This window comes from Rhinopithecus bieti, unplaced genomic scaffold, assembly GCF_001698545.2.
Source record: "Rhinopithecus bieti isolate Rb0 unplaced genomic scaffold, ASM169854v2 scaffold_13317, whole genome shotgun sequence".
In the NCBI taxonomy this organism is placed as follows: domain Eukaryota; kingdom Metazoa; phylum Chordata; class Mammalia; order Primates; family Cercopithecidae; genus Rhinopithecus; species Rhinopithecus bieti.
The window spans coordinates 631,430-648,148 of NW_016807516.1; positions in this window are offsets into that span (position 1 = coordinate 631,430).

A 16,719-nucleotide genomic window follows, 5' to 3' on the forward strand; every position below is an offset into this window, starting at 1 on the left:
AAAAAAAAAAAAAAAAAAAAAAAAAGCTGAACATGTCTACTACCTGTGACAAGCCTCATTCCTACCCAGCCCGTGTCCTCAGTCTCCTACCCTGTGAGGCGGGTGAAGGTAGAGGTCAGTGCTCAATTTCCTTCTTCATCCGCCTGATTGTGAATTTTCTCAGGTGGATTGATCACTAGGGGCATGAACCACATTTCCCTTTGGTTTATTGAAGATGAAAGCATTTTAGGGCAGCTTAACATTCTTCCAACCCATAGGTTTGGCTGCAGTTCACCTCTACATGAAAGAGACCACTTCTCCCTCTCAGCCCATCTCCAAGTCCACAGTTCGGCTGTAACACCCATTCTTCTTGCCCCAACTCCTGAGTGGCAGATGAAAACCACAGCTCTGAAAGTGCTCTGTGAAGTAATAAGTGATACTCTGCTAGATTTTCATGCTGGAAAACATTTCACACTAATGAGAATCTCCAAAGGGAAGAGTCTGTTTTGTTTGCATTTTGAGACACTTGGTTGCTCCAGTGGCCTTCTCCACCAGGCTTCCGAACCACAGAATGCAGAACATGATTTGAGTGGCAGTTTTCACTTTTAAGGATGGGACAGGCTCGGTGCAGTGGCTCATGCCTGTAATCCCAGCACTTTGGGAGGCCTAGGTAAGTGGATCATTTGAGGTCAGGGAAACCAGTCTGGCCAACATGATGAAACCCTGCCTCTACTAAAAATGTAAAAATTAGCTGGGTGTGGTAGGAGGTGCCTGTAGTCCAAGCTACTTGGGAGGCTGCAGCAGGAGAATTGCTTGAACCTGGGAGGCAGAGGTTGCAGGGAGCCGAGAGTGCACCACTGCACTCCAGCCTGGGCAACAGAATGAAACTGTCTCAAAAAAAAAAAAAAAAAAAACGGGACAGCATGATCGATAGCTGGGAGTGAAGTTCACTCATTATGTACAGTGGAAGCCATGAGGCAGTGGCTTTGCAGGTGTGGCTGCTCTGTGCCCACCTCTAGCAATCTGTTCTAGCAAGCCCTCCAGGCGCTTTCCAGGCTAGCATCTGAGAACCACTAGCCTGTAAACAGTTGGAGTAGATTTGGTTTGGAATAGAATTTCTCCAAGTAAAAGTAGAGACATTGGAAAAACAGGGAAAGCGCGCTGCTTGTGCTTGCCTGGTGTGATACTCCAGGTGGGCCCTGGCGGGGCATAGAGAGTGAGGGAAATGCTTCCTTTCAGGGCGCTGGTTCAGAGGCCTCATGGGAACATAGCTGTCAGGTCACCTCTGACCTGCGTGATCAGCACCTCTCCTGCCTGTGGGAACCAGTCACAGCTCCTTGCTAAAACCCCAGCCCATTACCCCCACTCACACTTCCCACCAGGACTGTTTTGCCCTCAGTCAGAGAAAATGTGAGCATTATTAACAGGGCACTGTCCCCTGACTGTGCAGTTAACTCTGTCCTAGCTGGTCATTTAGAGAGAGAGACTTGCTAACAATAGGAGGCGGCAGAAGACCCTTTTGCATAAAGATGTATTATTTTTCAAAGGCCCTTAAACTCTAATTTTGACCATGGAGTAGTGTTGGATATCTTAGTATATGTGCTGCCGAAGCGAGCACTAGTGTTGGATGTCTTATGATAAATAAAGGGCATCTTGGGAACACTGCAGTCAGTGTAGGCTGGGGGAGTGGTGTCTTTCCTATGAGTGTTGTGGAAACCACCTCAGAACTGTCTGAGAGAAGGTGCCTGTGGAGTGAGGGCTGACCCTGGCCCCTTCAGAACTACCGTGTGTTACTCTTGCCCAAGTGTGTCCAATGAGATGACTATTTTGCAGGAGTTTTTTTTTTCCCTTTTCTATTTTTTTTTTTTTTTTTTTTTTTTTGAGACAGACTCTCGCTCTGTCGCCCGGGCTGGAGTGCAGTGGCCGGATCTTGGCTCACTGCAAGCTCCGTCTCCCGGGTTTACGCCATTCTCCTGCCTCAGCCTCCCCAGTAGCTGGGACTACAGGCGCCACCACCTCACCCAGCTAGTTTATTTTGTATTTTTAGTAGAGACGGTGTTTCACCGGGTTAGCCAGGATGGTCTCGATCTCCTGACCTCGTGATCTGCCCGTCTCGGCCTTCCAAAGTGCTGGGATTACAGGCTTGAGCCACCGTGCCCGGCCTCCCTTTTCTATTTTCATAATGCTATTGCTGCTGCTGTTTTAATGTGGTTCACTCTTGTCACTTTTGTGTTTTGTGATGCTGATGACAATGTTGTTTTCACATGACTCACTCTTAACTCGGTGGTCTGTTTGTGTTTCTGTAGGACAAGGGCTCAGAGGACTGGACGTGCTCAGACATCGGTGTTCTTCTTCCCAGTTCTTGACCCCTGGTCCTGTCTCCAGCCCGTCTTGGCTTATCCACTTTGACTCCTTTGAGCCGTTTGGAGGGGCGGTTTCTGGTAGTTGTGGCTTTTATGCTTTCAAAGAATTTCTTCAGTCCAGAGAATTCCTCCTGGCAGCCCTGTGTGTGTCACCCATTGGTGACCTGCGGCAGTATGTACTTCAGTGCACCTACTGCTTACTGTTGCTTTAGTCACTAACCGCTTTCTGGTTTGAAAGATGCAGTGGTTCCTCCCTCTCCTGAATCCTTTTCTACATGATGCCCTGCTGACCATGCAGCCGCACCAGAGAGAGATTCTTCCCCAGTTGGCTCTAGTCACTGGCATCTCACTTTATGATAGGGAAGGCTACTGCCTAGGGCACTTTAAGTCAGTGACAGCCCCTTATTTGCACTTCACCCTTTGACCATAACTGTTGCCCCAGAGCAGGAGCTTGTGGAAATACCTTGGCTGATGTTGCAGCCTGCAGCAAGTGCTTCCGTCTCGGGAATCCTTGGGGAGCACTTGTCCACGTCTTTTCTCATATCATGGTAGTCACTAACATATATAAGGTATGTGCTATTGACCCAGCTTTTAGAAATGCAGTCATTTTTCTAAATAAAAAGGAAGTACTGCACCCAGCAATGTCACTCTGTAGACTTACTGTGGTCACTTGTACCATATAGAGGTGTAACACTTGCCAAGAAGCGTTATGTGCAGTACTTAATGTTTGTAAGACTTATAAAAAAAGATTTAAAGTGGCAGCTTCACTCGGCATTTGGTGAGAGAAGGACAAAGGTTGCAGTGCTGAGCTGTGGGTGGTTTCTGGGGATGTCCCAGGGTGGAACTCCACACGCTGGTGCACATACGCCCTTGAGCTACTTCAGATGTGTGTGTTTCAGTAACCATGTTCCATGCCTGAGGATTTAGCAGAGAGGAACACTGCGTCTTTAAATAAGAAAGTATACAATTCTTTTTCCTTCTACAGCATGTCAGCATCTCAAGTTCGTTTTTCAACCTACAATATAACAATTTGTAATAAAGCCTCCACGAGCTCATGACATGAAGCACTGTTTGTCGTCAAGTACTCAAATATTTCTGATACTGCTGAGTCAGACCGTCAGAAAAAGCTAGCACTAACTCGTGTTTGGAGCTCTATCCATATTTTACTGATCTCTTTAAGTATTTGTTCCTGCCACTGTGTACTGTGGAGTTGACTCGGTGTTCTGTCCCAGTGCGGTGCCTCCTCTTGACTTCCCCACTGCTCTCTGTGGTGAGAAATTTGCCTTGTTCAATAATTACTGTACCCTCGCATGACTGTTACAGCTTTCTGTGCAGAGATGACTGTCCAAGTGCCACATGCCTACAATTGAAATGAAAACTCTATTGTTACCTCGATTGAGTTGTGTTCCACAGAAAATGCTATCCAGCAGATCATTTAGGAAAAATAATTCTATTTTTAGCTTTTCATTTCTCAGCTGTCCTTTTTTCTTGTTTGATTTTTGACAGCAATGGAGAATGGGTTATATAAAGACTGCCTGCTAATACGAACAGAAATGCATTTGTAATTCATGAAAATAAATGTACCTCTTCTATCTTCACATTCATGTTAAGATTCAGTGTTGCTTTCCTCTGGATCAGCGTGTCTGAATGGACAGTCAGGTTCAGGTTGTGCTGAACACAGAAATGCTCACAGGCCTCACTTTGCCGCCCAGGCACTGGCCCAGCACTTGGGTTTACATAAGATGAGTTAGAAAGGTGTTTCTGTAGGGTCCTTTTTACCTCTGCTCAGCAGAGAATCGATTCTGTCATGTTCCTTTATTCACAATCTTAGGTCTCAAATATTCTGTCAAACCCTAACGAAGAAGCCCCATCTCAGGTTGGATTCCCTGGTTCTCTCTAAAGAGGGCCTGCCCGTGTGCCCCAGAGCTGCTGCTGGGCACAGCCGAGTGTTGGGAAGGGCCGCCCCGCAGTGCGCAGTCCTCACCACCCAGCCCAGGGTGCTCACGCTCACCACTCCTGTGGCCGAGGAAGGATAGCCGGTTCATCCTCGGAAAACAGACCCGCATCTCTATTCTTGCCCTGAAATACGCCCTTTTCACTTGCGTGCTCAGAGCTGCCATCTGAAGGTCCACACAGCATTGACAAGACACAGAAATTTGACTGTTACCTGATAACACTGATAAGTCAGTTTTCATTTTTAAAACATTGACAGTTTTATTACTCTTGTTTCTTTATACTTTTTAAATGGAAAGTTAGTATTATGAGGTTAATTTGCAATCCTCTTCTAAATAGAAAACCACAGCCTTGGCTACTAACATCTGGAGATTGTGAGCTCCTTCCCATTCCCCTTCCTGGTACTGTGGAGTCAGATTGGCATGAAACCACTAACTTCATTCTAGAATCATTGTAGCCATAAGTTGTGTGCTTTTTATTAATCATGCCAAACATAATGTAACAGGGCAGAGAATGGTCCTAACCAAGGTACCTATGAAAAGCGCTAGCTATCATGTGTAGTAGATGCATCATTTTGGCTCTTCTTACATTTGTAAAAATGTACAGATTAGGTCATCTTAGTTCATATTAGTGACACTGAACAGCACCTCCACTATTAGTATGTTCAAATAAGCTTTCAGACTAATAGCTTTTTTGGTGTCTAAAATGTAAGCAAAAAATTCCTGTTGAAACATTCCAGTCCTTTCATTTAGTATAAAAGAAATACCGAACAAGCCAGTGGGATGGATTTGAAAGAACTCATCGTGAGGACTCTGTCCTGACACAGGTTCTCAAAGCTAGCAGAGATATGCAGACATTGTGGCACCTGGGTAGAAGAATAGTGTATTCGGTGTGCAGTGCACAGTGTGTGGTCTGTGCACACTCATTCCTTATGCTCTTGGGCACAGGCAGTGAGTGCAGATGTAACTGGTAGCTTTGACAAGCTACATGTGGCTCACCAGTGGTTGTCTCTAAGGAATCGCAAAGGTAAACTACCCACACCGCATGCCACATAATATTTCAACCATTCAGAGGAGACTGTTTTCTCTTTATTTGCTTATATGTTAATATGGTTTTTAAATTGGTAACTTTTATATAGTATGGTAACAGTATGTTAATACACACATACATATGCACACATGCTTTGAGTCCTTCCATAATACTTTTATATTTGTAAATCAATGTTTTGGAGCAATCCCAAGTTTAAGGGAAATATTTTTGTAAATGTAATGGTTTTGAAAATCTGAGCAACCCTTTCGCTTATACATTTTTAAAGCATTTGTGCTTTAAAATTGTTATGCTGGTGTTTGAAACATGATACTCTTGTAGTGCAGATGAGAGGCTATAACAGTGAATATGCGGTTTCTCTTACGTCATCCACCTTGACACGATGGGTCAGAAACAAATGGAAATCCAGAGCAAGTCCTCCAGGGTTGCACCAGGTTTACCTAAAGCTTGTTGCCTTTTTTTGTGCTGTTTATCTGTGTAGAGCACTCAAGAAAGTTCTGAAACTGCTTTGTATCTGCTTTGTACTGTTGGTGCCTTCTTGGTATTGCACCCCAAAATTCTGCATAGACTATTTAGCATAATGGTAAGTTAAAAAATGTTAAAGGAAGATTTTATTAAGAATCTGAATGTTTATTCATTATATTGTTACAATTTAACATTAACATTTATTTGTGGTATTTGTGATTTGGTTAATCTGTATAAAATTGTAAGTAGAAAGGTTTATATTTCATCTTAATTCTTTTGATGTTGTAAACGTACTTTTAAAAGATGGATTATTTGAATGTTTATGGCACCTGACTTGTAAAAAAAAAAAAACTACAAAAAAATCCTTAGAATCATTAAATTGTGTCCCTGTATTACCAAAATAACACAGCACCGTGCATGTATAGTTTAATTGCAGTTTCATCCGTGAAAGCATGAAATTGTCTAGTCCTTCATTACGTTCCCCAGATGTCTTCCACATTTGCTCTGCGTGTGGTAACTTGTGTTAGGGCTGTGAGCTGCTCCTCGAGTTGAATGGGGATGTCAGTGCTCCCTAGGGTTCTCCAGGTGGTTCTGCAGACCTTCGCCTATGGGGGGAGGTAGGCGGAGCCCACACCCATCTCCTCATTCTCCTGAACTTCAACAGCCCCACTGCTGGGCAGATGTCCTGGGCAACCCCTTATTTCAGAGCAAGAAGTCACAAAGATAGGGGTTCTTGGACATTTGGTTCTTACCAATATTGGGCATTATGCAATGACTTATTTACAAAACAAAGATACTGGAAAATGTTTTGGATGTGGTGTTGTGGAAAGAGCACAGGCCTGGGACTCATCCAGCTGAGTTCAGAACTACCCCCTGCTTAGAACTGCAGCTGGCTGTGGGCCAGTCATTCTGCGTCTCTGCTTTCTTTCTCTGCTTCAGACTGTCAGCTGTAAAGTGGAAGCAATATTACTTGCCTTGTATATGGTAAAGATTATAAAAATACATTTCAACTGTTTAGCATAGTACTTCAAAGCAAGTACTCAGTAAATAGCAAGTCTTTTTAAATGCTGCTTTATTTCATTAAATTTTGTTGTAAGGTCTCACTAAAATGCCTGCAAACAGACGTATCTGCTAATCTGAGAGGAAACCCTCCTGTCAGATACCTTCAGGGAAGTGAGCTGATCGCACGTAAACTGGGAGTTTGCAATGGGGTATTGGAAGCACCGTGGGAGTATTCCACTGGCCCTCTCCCTGAGAGATTTAACACTCTTCCCTGTTGTCCAGATTCTGTAGAAAGAAATCAGAATAATCATCTTCCTTGTTCAGCAGAGAAGCCTGGTCCCATTTTCCCTGCTTTGTGATGGGCTCCTCCTCTCAGCAGTAACTCAGCAGTTCCAGATGGCAGTTCGGACCGGCATCGAGGCTGGCTGGTTCACTGTATTTACTCAGAACCAACACGTCCAGAGCTCGCCTGGACCATCTGAGGGGAACAGGAAACACCCCTAGGCTGTGGAGGCAAGTGTAGACCCCCACCCCCGGCCCCGAAGCCAAGGGGGACATAGTTTGGGAGTGGCCAAAGAGGAGCAGTGCAGGGATGGGTTTTCCTAGGGACAGGCTTAGCATCCCTGACTGTAGGAAGAAGGAGAGTGAGGCGGAGAAACAGTGGAGGGGATGATGGCACTGGGCCCCATGGGGCCGAGATGGACACGGCTCGTTCTCTTGAGTCTGGCGCCAAGGACAGCTGAAGACAGTATCATTTTCAGGTGGAGAGGAGAGAATGGAGGGAGGTCATCCCCTATGACGTTGTCTTTTGCAGGTGAAGGTGGGAGACAAGGTCTCTGTTGACGATGAGGCAGAGCCACCGTGAAAATTGTAATAGGAGGACTGCCCACCACTGGAAGGGCCTGCAGTGACGCTAGGACACCCTCTGCCTGCATGTCATGTTAGCTGGGCTGGGCTAAGTAGAAGACCAAGGGGAAGAGGTGCAGTGGGGAGACCATGTGGGATGCAACCACAGGGCTGGTGGAGGGGCTGTGGCATGTGAGCGGAGACTGGATGACTGGGCATCTGCTGTGGCTGAACATGTGTGGGCAGTGGTCCTAGACCCGCCATGTCCGGACAGTGATGTAGAGCGCCCCAGCATTGCCAGTCTAGACTGTGTCTGTGGAGAGCAGAAAGTTGTCTAGGGCTGCCCGGGGAACTGTGAAGCCAGGTATACACCCTCGCCACAGATGGTGACATTATGTACAGTGGTGGCAGGAGCAAGGAGGGAGGGAAGAAAGACCTTGTCCAGCTTTAGTCACAAAATACCTAATGGAAGACACCAGTGCCAATCCTGTGGGTTTCCTTGGGACTTCACGCTGGCTTTCTTATCTGCTCCAGATCCATTCAGCAGTCACTGAGTTCCTGCCAAATATGTCATAGCGCCCGAGGCCAGGAGCAGGGTCTGCAGCAGGACAATTCCCATTTTCAGGAAATGCCTGGAGCTGCCAGTCCCTGGGGGAAGGGAAAACATCTTTCAGCCATATGCAGGCCAAGAAGACCGATGTCCAGTAGCTTTGTGATATTTATTTTTTTAATTTTTTTTTGAGACAGGCTTGCTCTGTCACTCAGGCTGGAATGTAGTGGCGTGATCACTGCTCACTGCAGCCTCTGCCTCCTGGGGTCAAGCAATTGTCCTGCCTCAGCCTCCCGACTAGCTGGGATTACAGGCGCGCGCCACCACACCTGGCAAATTTTTGTATTTTTAGTAGAGACGGGGTTTCACCGTGTTGGCCAGGCTGGTCTCAAACTCCTGACCTCAGATGATTCGGCCTCCCACAGTGCTGGGATTACAGGTGTGAGCCACCGCATGGGGCCTGTGGTGTTTCTGTGGGGATCCACAAATGTGTGTGTGTAAAAGCGGATGATTACAGCAAGAATGTGAACAGCAGTTCTCCATTTGAAAGCAAAGTTTTGTCTTTATCTGGGTATCAGAAGGACCCTCTGGGCCATTGTCACTCCCTGTACTCTGAGAGTCACCCTAGTACAATGGGGCACACACAGAAAACAGCAGCCTGCTTGCTTTGAAAGGAAAGGCATCTTCAATCACCAAGGCCTGGAGAAATTATTTTGTTTCCTTCTTCCTTTCATCTTGTTTCCTAACTTCTTACCAAAATTTAGAGTCTAAGGGAGTTTTTCATATAATAATGTCCCACATGCACACATCAGGCCTACAGATGCTCTCCCTTGAGTCGACTGGAAATGTGACACCGGGTCCATGCTCTGGAACTGTCCCCTGTGATGTGCTGGGATGTGTCCCAAGCACAGGAATCCCAGCAGTTTCAGCTCGGCACAGAACCACCATGCTCCGGACACAGGCTTGGGAAAGACATGTCAAAATTAAAATACTAGGTAAGAGAAGTACCTGATTAGGTAGAAGTTGGGGAGGAATCCTTGAATTTTGTGGCCAGAAGGAGCACTGCCCCTTTTGTTTAGTAAGACCAGACAGTAACAGAAGCCAGTTGTGAGCTGTGAAAGTGGTGGGTGAAGCAGGGGAGGCTCCTCTATGGTGGGACCCTGGACAAGGGAAGCCGAATGTGTGAAGAAGGGGTGTGGGGGTGTGCAGTGCCCTGGGACACGAGGGCAAAGCTTTCAAGCCTGGAACAAGGCACTGGAGGAAGATGTGCTGCCATTCAGCAGTGCGGGCCCTCGAGCTAGCAGTCCATGTGCAGAGGGGCCAGTTCTGAGACCAGTTTGGAGAGTCAGGCAGTGACCCAGTGGCCATGTCATCATTCCTTCAGCCTGCCCCCTCTTTAATCCCAGATAGTGCTCTTTCTTAATACTTCCTTTAAACTACTAAATTGTTCCCATTCCATGGGGAGTGGGCTAAGCTTTACAGGCTAGGAAATGTAGGTTTTCTGAGATGGAACCAACTACATAAGGAGGAGGAAGGCACTAAGGCCACAGAATGAGACCCATGATAGGGCTGAGCATTTGGAAGCCAACCCTGGTTGCTTTTCAAGAATTGCTTTGTGGCTGGGTGCAGTGGTTCACACCTGTAATTGCAGAACTTTGGGAGGCTGAGGCAGGTGGATTGCTTGAACCCAGGAGGTCGAGACCAGCCTGGACAACATATGGGATCCCCCACCCCACCCCACCGGCTCTGCAAAAAAATTAAAAATTAGGCGTGGTGTCATGAGCCTACTACTGAGGAGACTGAGGCTGGAGGATCGCTTGAACCTGGGAGGTCAAGGCTCCAGTGAACCATGATTGTGCCACTGCACTCCAGCCTGGACGACAATTTGTTTTCTAAATTGCTTTTGAAAGTCTGCTGCATTACACATTCCACAAAGCAGTGGTTTTCAAGTACTTTTATCACTGGTATCCTTTTATGAAATGAAATCAGTAGAACTTTCCCTGCTCTGAATAAGCAAGGGTGGGGACCTGTCTACCTCCCACAGATAGCATAATGTGCCTGGCACAGAGGAGCAAAAAAAAGGTGATGGGAACTGAGAGGACAGCAAATTTTACAAAAGACTGAGCAATTGAGAAAACAGAACAAGACCACAGGTGACTGTTAACGCCTCCACAGTGGACCAAGGTAGGACAGAGCTGGCAGCACGGGCATCACCGTCAGGTTGGCAGCAGGAAGGCCTCGCTAGGGAATTGAGTACAGTCATCTAACTAGTTTAAAAGTATAGGCCGGGCGCGGTGGCTCAAGCCTGTAATCCCAGCACTTTGGGAGGCCGAGACAGGTGGATCACAATGTCAGGAGATTGAGACCATCCTGGCTAACACAGTGAAACCCCGTCTCTACTAAAAAATACAAAAAAAAAAAAAAAAAATAGCCGGGCGAGGTGGCGAGCGCCTGTAGTCCCAGCTACTCGGGAGGCTGAGGCAGGAGAATGGCCGGAACCCGGGAGGCGGAGCTTGCAGTGAGCTGAGATTGTGCCACTGCACTCCAGCCTGGGCGACAGAGCGAGACTCCGTCTCAGAAAAGAAAAAAAAAAAAGTATAGAAAGGATGACTAGGCTACTGGAGAAGTCATACAAATGGGGGAGGGGCAGGCAATGGCTGATAATACATGCATTTGTAAGGCAATGAGTATTACAGTCAACAAAACAAACGGGACTGCCCTCCCAACACTGATAACTGAGCAGGGAGGCCAGGCATTAGTTAGTTTAACCATTTAATATAAAGAAGTTAAAATTGGCCAGGCACGGTGGCTCACGCCTGTAATCCCAGCACTTTGGGAGGCCAAGGTGGGCGGATCACGAGGTCAGGAGATCGAGACCATCCTGGCTAACACAGTGAAACCCTGCCTCTACTAAAAATACAAAAAAAAAAAAAAAATAGCCGGGCGTGGTGGTGGGTGCCTGTAGTCCCAGCTACTCCAGAGGCTGAGGCAGGAGAATGGCGTGAACCCAGGAGGTGGGGAGCTTGCAATGAGCCGAGATTGTGCCACTGCACTCCAGCCTGGGCGACAGAGCGAGACCCCATCTCAAAAAAAAAAAAAAAAAAAAGTTAAAATTACAAATGCAGTAAGCGCTTAAAGGAGAATAAGTGCAGGAATGAGAGCAGCACGGACTCCCACAGTTTTAGAAAAAGCTCTGTCACTGCTAGATTGGAAACAAAAATCCATAAATCTGGCCGGGCGTGGTGGCGGACGCCTGTAGTCCCAGTTACTTGGAGGCTGAGGCGTGAGAATCGCTTGAACCCAGGAGGCGGAGGTTGCAGTGAGCCGATTTGGTGCCACTGCACTCCAGCCTGGGCGTCAGAGTGAGAACTCTGTCTCAAAAAAAAAAAAAAAAAATTCATAAATCTGCAATGTCTCAAGAAAGAAAGGCTGGGCCAATGCAGATTTCAAATGGGAGAAAGTCATACTGTCAGTGAAGGCTGCCCATGGCCGGAAGGCACCAGGGGATTAGCACCCTGGACTCCGTGTTGCTGGGAAACGGGGCCCCAAGGCTGGGAGCACAGTGTTTAAAGGGCATCTACCAAAGAGGGGAGCACAGGGCAAGGAGGAGCTGCAAGGGGGCTTGGCTGCCAAAGTGAATTCTGAGGAGAGAGCTATTGCTGCCTGCGATGTGCAGGCAACACAGGACACAAATGGAATCAGCAGGCAGGAGAGGCAGATAAGGACGCAGCCCCTTTCTTGTTTCTGTTTTCTCACAAGCGATGAAAACAGAAAAGAGGGTGAGCAGGTGGCCTGCACATGTGCCTCCTGTGCTGCGGCCCCTCCCGGGACCATCAGTCAGGCCCCGGGGAGGGAGCCAGCCACAGTGTGACCGGCTCTTCTCTGATGGGAAGAGAGCCTGGATAGACTGAAGCGAAGACGGTTCTGCAAGGACAAGGCCGACCCGAGGCATTGTGTTTTTTCAGAGAGGGAGAATTAGACTCCCACCAAGCAGACACCAGAGTCACTGGTTGGTTGGTGGGTGACAGTGGGGTCACAGTGGCTGCATGTCCTCCCCCAGGGTGAGCGTGACTGTGCTGACCTGGGTGGGGCAGCATGCACAACCCTCTGGCAGCCCTTTGTTGCTCGCTGATGACAAGTTTGGATGATCCCGCCAAAATGCATACTGAGATGTAGTCTCCAGTATTGGAGGTGGGGCCTGGTGGGAGGTGCTACCCTTGTGAGATGTGGTTGTGTAAAAGCCTGTGGCACCTCCCCACACTCACGCTCTCACCCCTGCTCGGGCCATGTGCCGCGCCTGCTCCCACTTCCCCTTCTGCCAAGAGTAAAAGCTCCCTGAGGCCTCCCAGAAGCCAAGCAGATGCTAGTACCATGCTTCCTGTGTGGTCTACAGAACTGTGAGCCAATTCAACCTCTTTTCTCTATAAATTACCCAGTCTCAGATATTCTTTTATACCAACACAAGAACAGCCTAACACACTCGCATATCCAACATTAACGCGAAACCAACTCAGTTGTGTGTATACACAAGCTCCCCTGTTTTAAGAACATGCTGTTGGCCGGTCGAGGTGGCTCACACCTGTAATCCCAGCAGTTCGGCCGAGACTGGTGGATCACGAGGTCAGGAGATCGAGACCATCCTGGCTAACACAGTGAAACCCCATGTCTACTAAAAATACAAAAAATTAGCCGGGCGTGGTGGCGGGTGCCTGTAGTCCCAGCTACTCGGGAGGCTGAGGCAGGAGAATGGTGTAAACCCGGGAGGCGGAGCTTGCAGTGAGCCGAGATCACACCACTACACTCCAGCCTGGACAACAGAGCAAGACTCCGTCTCAGAAAAAAAAACAAGAACATCATCAAAATAGGAGGCCCCACCTGAGATCAGAGAACACAGAATCTCCCCCTGGCAAAAGGAGCGCCAGAGGCAAGACAGACACCCCCAGCCACCCAGGGTGGCCACATCTGGGCACTGGAGGAAGTGTCCTGGCAGCGAGGACTCCTCGTGGCTGAGACATTGGCCCAGCCCCACCTTGGCACAATTGCCAAAGACTCCACTAGATGCTCCCATGAGCTGCGTAGCCCAAGGTTGAGGTCAGAGATAGTAAGGCCACCTAGGTGACAGCGTGATCTGTACGCCCCTCCCCTCCCCTCTTTGTCTTTGCTTTGTGCTTTCTTTTCCTTGGAAGTGGCAGGTGTACATTTCTGGCTCTGAGCCCATGTCAGACCCCCAAAGGAGCCCCCACTGTCCTGATCCCCTGCACGGCACCCCACCGCAAGCAGCAGGCACACGCGGTGGGAATCAGGTAACAGTTTTCTCGGGAAGCCCCTTACATGGGAGACCACTCTCTGCTGCTGCTGCAGCCTGCTGGCCCTGTGCCCTTTCAGGATCAGCCCTTTGATCCCAGCTTAGGGCCCTGGCCAGGTCTCCACTGCCAGCCCCAAGGCTTAAAGCACAGCATGTGCCTGCCAGATCTGACTCCAGAGGATGGAGAAAAGGCCCCAGACCACACACCCCCGGACCACAGCAGAGAGCAGCACACTCCTGGTGTGCTGGAGAATTTCTAAGGTGCAGCACCCTCTTGACAGGTACACCAGGAAGTTTAATACTTTGTATTACCTTGGTAACCAGAGAAGAGGAATCATTAAAACTCAAAAACAGTGCTGTGTGTAGTGGCTCACACCTGTAATCCCTGTACTTTGACAGGCCAAGGTAAGAGGATCACTTGAGACTGGGTGTTCAAAGCCAGCCTGGACAACACAGGCTGTATTTACCTCTACAAAAAATAATTTTAAAAAAAATTGGCCAGGCATAGTGGCACATGCCTGTGGTCCCAGCTACTGGGGAGGCTGAGGCAGGAGGATCACATGAACCCAGTAGTTCAAGGCTGCAGTGAGCTATGATCGCACCACTGCACTCCTCCTGGGCAACAGAGCAAGACCCACTCTCTTTAAAAGAAAAAAATGCCGGCCAGGCGCCGTGGCTCAAGCCTGTAATCCCAGCACTTTGGGAGGCCGAGACGGGCGGATCACGAGGTCAGGAGATCGAGACCATCCTGGCTAACCCAGTGAAACACCGTCTCTACTAAAACAAAAAACATACAAGAAACTAGCCGGGCGAGGTGGCGGGTGCCTGTAGTCCCAGTTACTCGGGAGGCTGAGGCAGGAGAATGATGGAAACCCGGGAGGCAGAGCTTGCAGTGAGCCGAGATCACACCACTGCTCTCCAATCTGGGCAACAGAGCGAGACTCCGTCTCAAAAAAAAAAAAAGAAAAGAAAAAAATGCCGTGTCAGCTAGCGGTGAGGAGGCTACATGCAGGTGCCAAGAACTTCAGGACATTTCTGTCCACAGAAATCTTTTGTTTTACCTCCTGCCATTGATCATCTGTTCACTCTGCACAAAAAGTAGACCTTGCACTGCATTTACAAATGTTTGGCTCTCCAGGACTCTAATGTTAAATCTTGAAGGTCGTAGTTAACATTCCATTGTCAAGATCCTCTCAGATCACTGGGAGCCCATGTCTCTCCTTGGCCATGGTTATCAAACTTCCCTTAAGACAAGTCCTGACCCCTGTGAAGCCCCGAAGCCTCTTCTCTTCAGCAAACCTGGTCATTCCTCCCCTCTTGCTCATCTCTCTATTTTTAAAGTAGATTTTACTCTTTTAGTACCACTTTTTACAGAGTAATTAAGCAGATAGTACATGGAGTCCCACACACCCACCCCAGCACCGTCAGCACACCTATCCCCCGCCAACCCTTGACAACCACGGGGCTTTTTACTGTTGCTGTGGTTTTGCCTTTCCAAACTGTCATGTAGTTAGAACAGAATGTGTCATTTTCCAACTGGCTTCTTTCAGCCATACGCAGTCAATATTCCTCCATGTCTGTTTGTGGCTGCATAGCTCATTTCTTCTTATCACTGAAGAATATTCCATTGTATGGATATACCACTGATTGTGTCTCCATTCCTCCATTCAGCTATCAAAGAATGTCTCACTTGCATTCAATTTTTGGCAATTATAAAGCTGCTGGAAACATATCCAAGTGCAGGTTTTTGTGTGAACTTCTTAAGTTTTCAGCTCATTCGGCATGACTCTACCAGGGCCAGATGTTTTAAGAAATATTAGCTGGGCACGGTAGCTCACGCCTGTAATCCCAGCACTTTGGGAGGCCCAGGTGGGCAGATCACAAGGTCAGGAGTTCAAGACCAGCCTGGCCAAGATGGTGAAACCCCATGTCTACTAAAAATACAAAAATCAGCCAGGCGTGGTGGTGGGCGCCTGTCATCCCAGCTACTTGGGAGGCTGAGGCAGGAGAATCACTTGAACCCAGGAGGCAGAGGTTGCAGTGAGCTGAGATGACACCACTGCACTCAAGCCTGGGTGACAGAGTGAGACTCCATCTCAAAAAAAAAGAAATATCAATTCTCTACAATCTCTTCCCGAAAATGGAAGCAGAGGAATCACTCATAACTCATTCTATAATGCCAGCATTACCCTAATCCCAAAACCAGATAAAGATGTTATATAGGCTGGGCGCCATGACCCAAGCCTGTAATCCCAGCACTTTGGGAGGCCGGGGCAGGTGGATCACTTGAGGTCAGGAGTTCAAGACCAGCCTGGCCAACATGGTGACACTACTAAAAAGTACAAAAAAATTAGCTGGGCATGATGGCACGTGCCTGTAATCCCAGCTCAGGAGGCCAAGGCAGGAGAATCGTTTGGACCCGGGAGGTAGAGATTGCAGTGAGCCAAGATCACGCCATTGCACTCCAGCCTGGGTGACAAAGGGAGACTCTGTCTCAAAAAATAAATAAATAAAAAATAAAGGAAAACTATGGAGCAATATCTTTTCATGATCATAGATGCAAAATTGCTCAGTAAAATATGAGCAAATAGAACCCAACAATGTATACAAAGAAGTATACGTCTTGACCAGGTGGGATTGATTCCTGGCATGTAAATCTGGCTCAACATTCAAAAATCGGGCCAATTTTACAGGTTCACACCTGTAATCCCAGCACGTTAGGGTCGAGGCAGGCGGATCACTCGAGCCCAGGAGTTTAAGACCAACTTGGTCAATGTGGCAAAACCCCATCTCTACAAAAAATATACAGACAGCCGGGCATGGTGCGAGTGCCTGTGGTCCCAGCTACTCAGGAGGCTGAGGTGGGAGCAACACCTAGGCCCAGGAAGTCAAAGCTGCAGTGAGCAGTGATGGTAAAACGTCACTTCTGCCTGGGAGACAGAGTGAAATCCTGCCTAAAAAAAAGGAAATAAATAAATCAGGGCCAGGCACAGTGGCTCATGCCTGTAATCCCAGCACTTTGGGAAGCCGAGGCAGGTGGATCACCTGAGGTCAGGAGTTCGAGACCAGCTGGGCCAACATGGCAAAACCCTGTCTCTACTAAAAATACAAAAATTAGCTGGGCGTGGTGGCATGTGCCTGTAATCCCAGCTACTTGGGAGGCTGAGGCAAGAGAATCACTCGAACCCAGGAGGTGGAGGTTGCAGTGA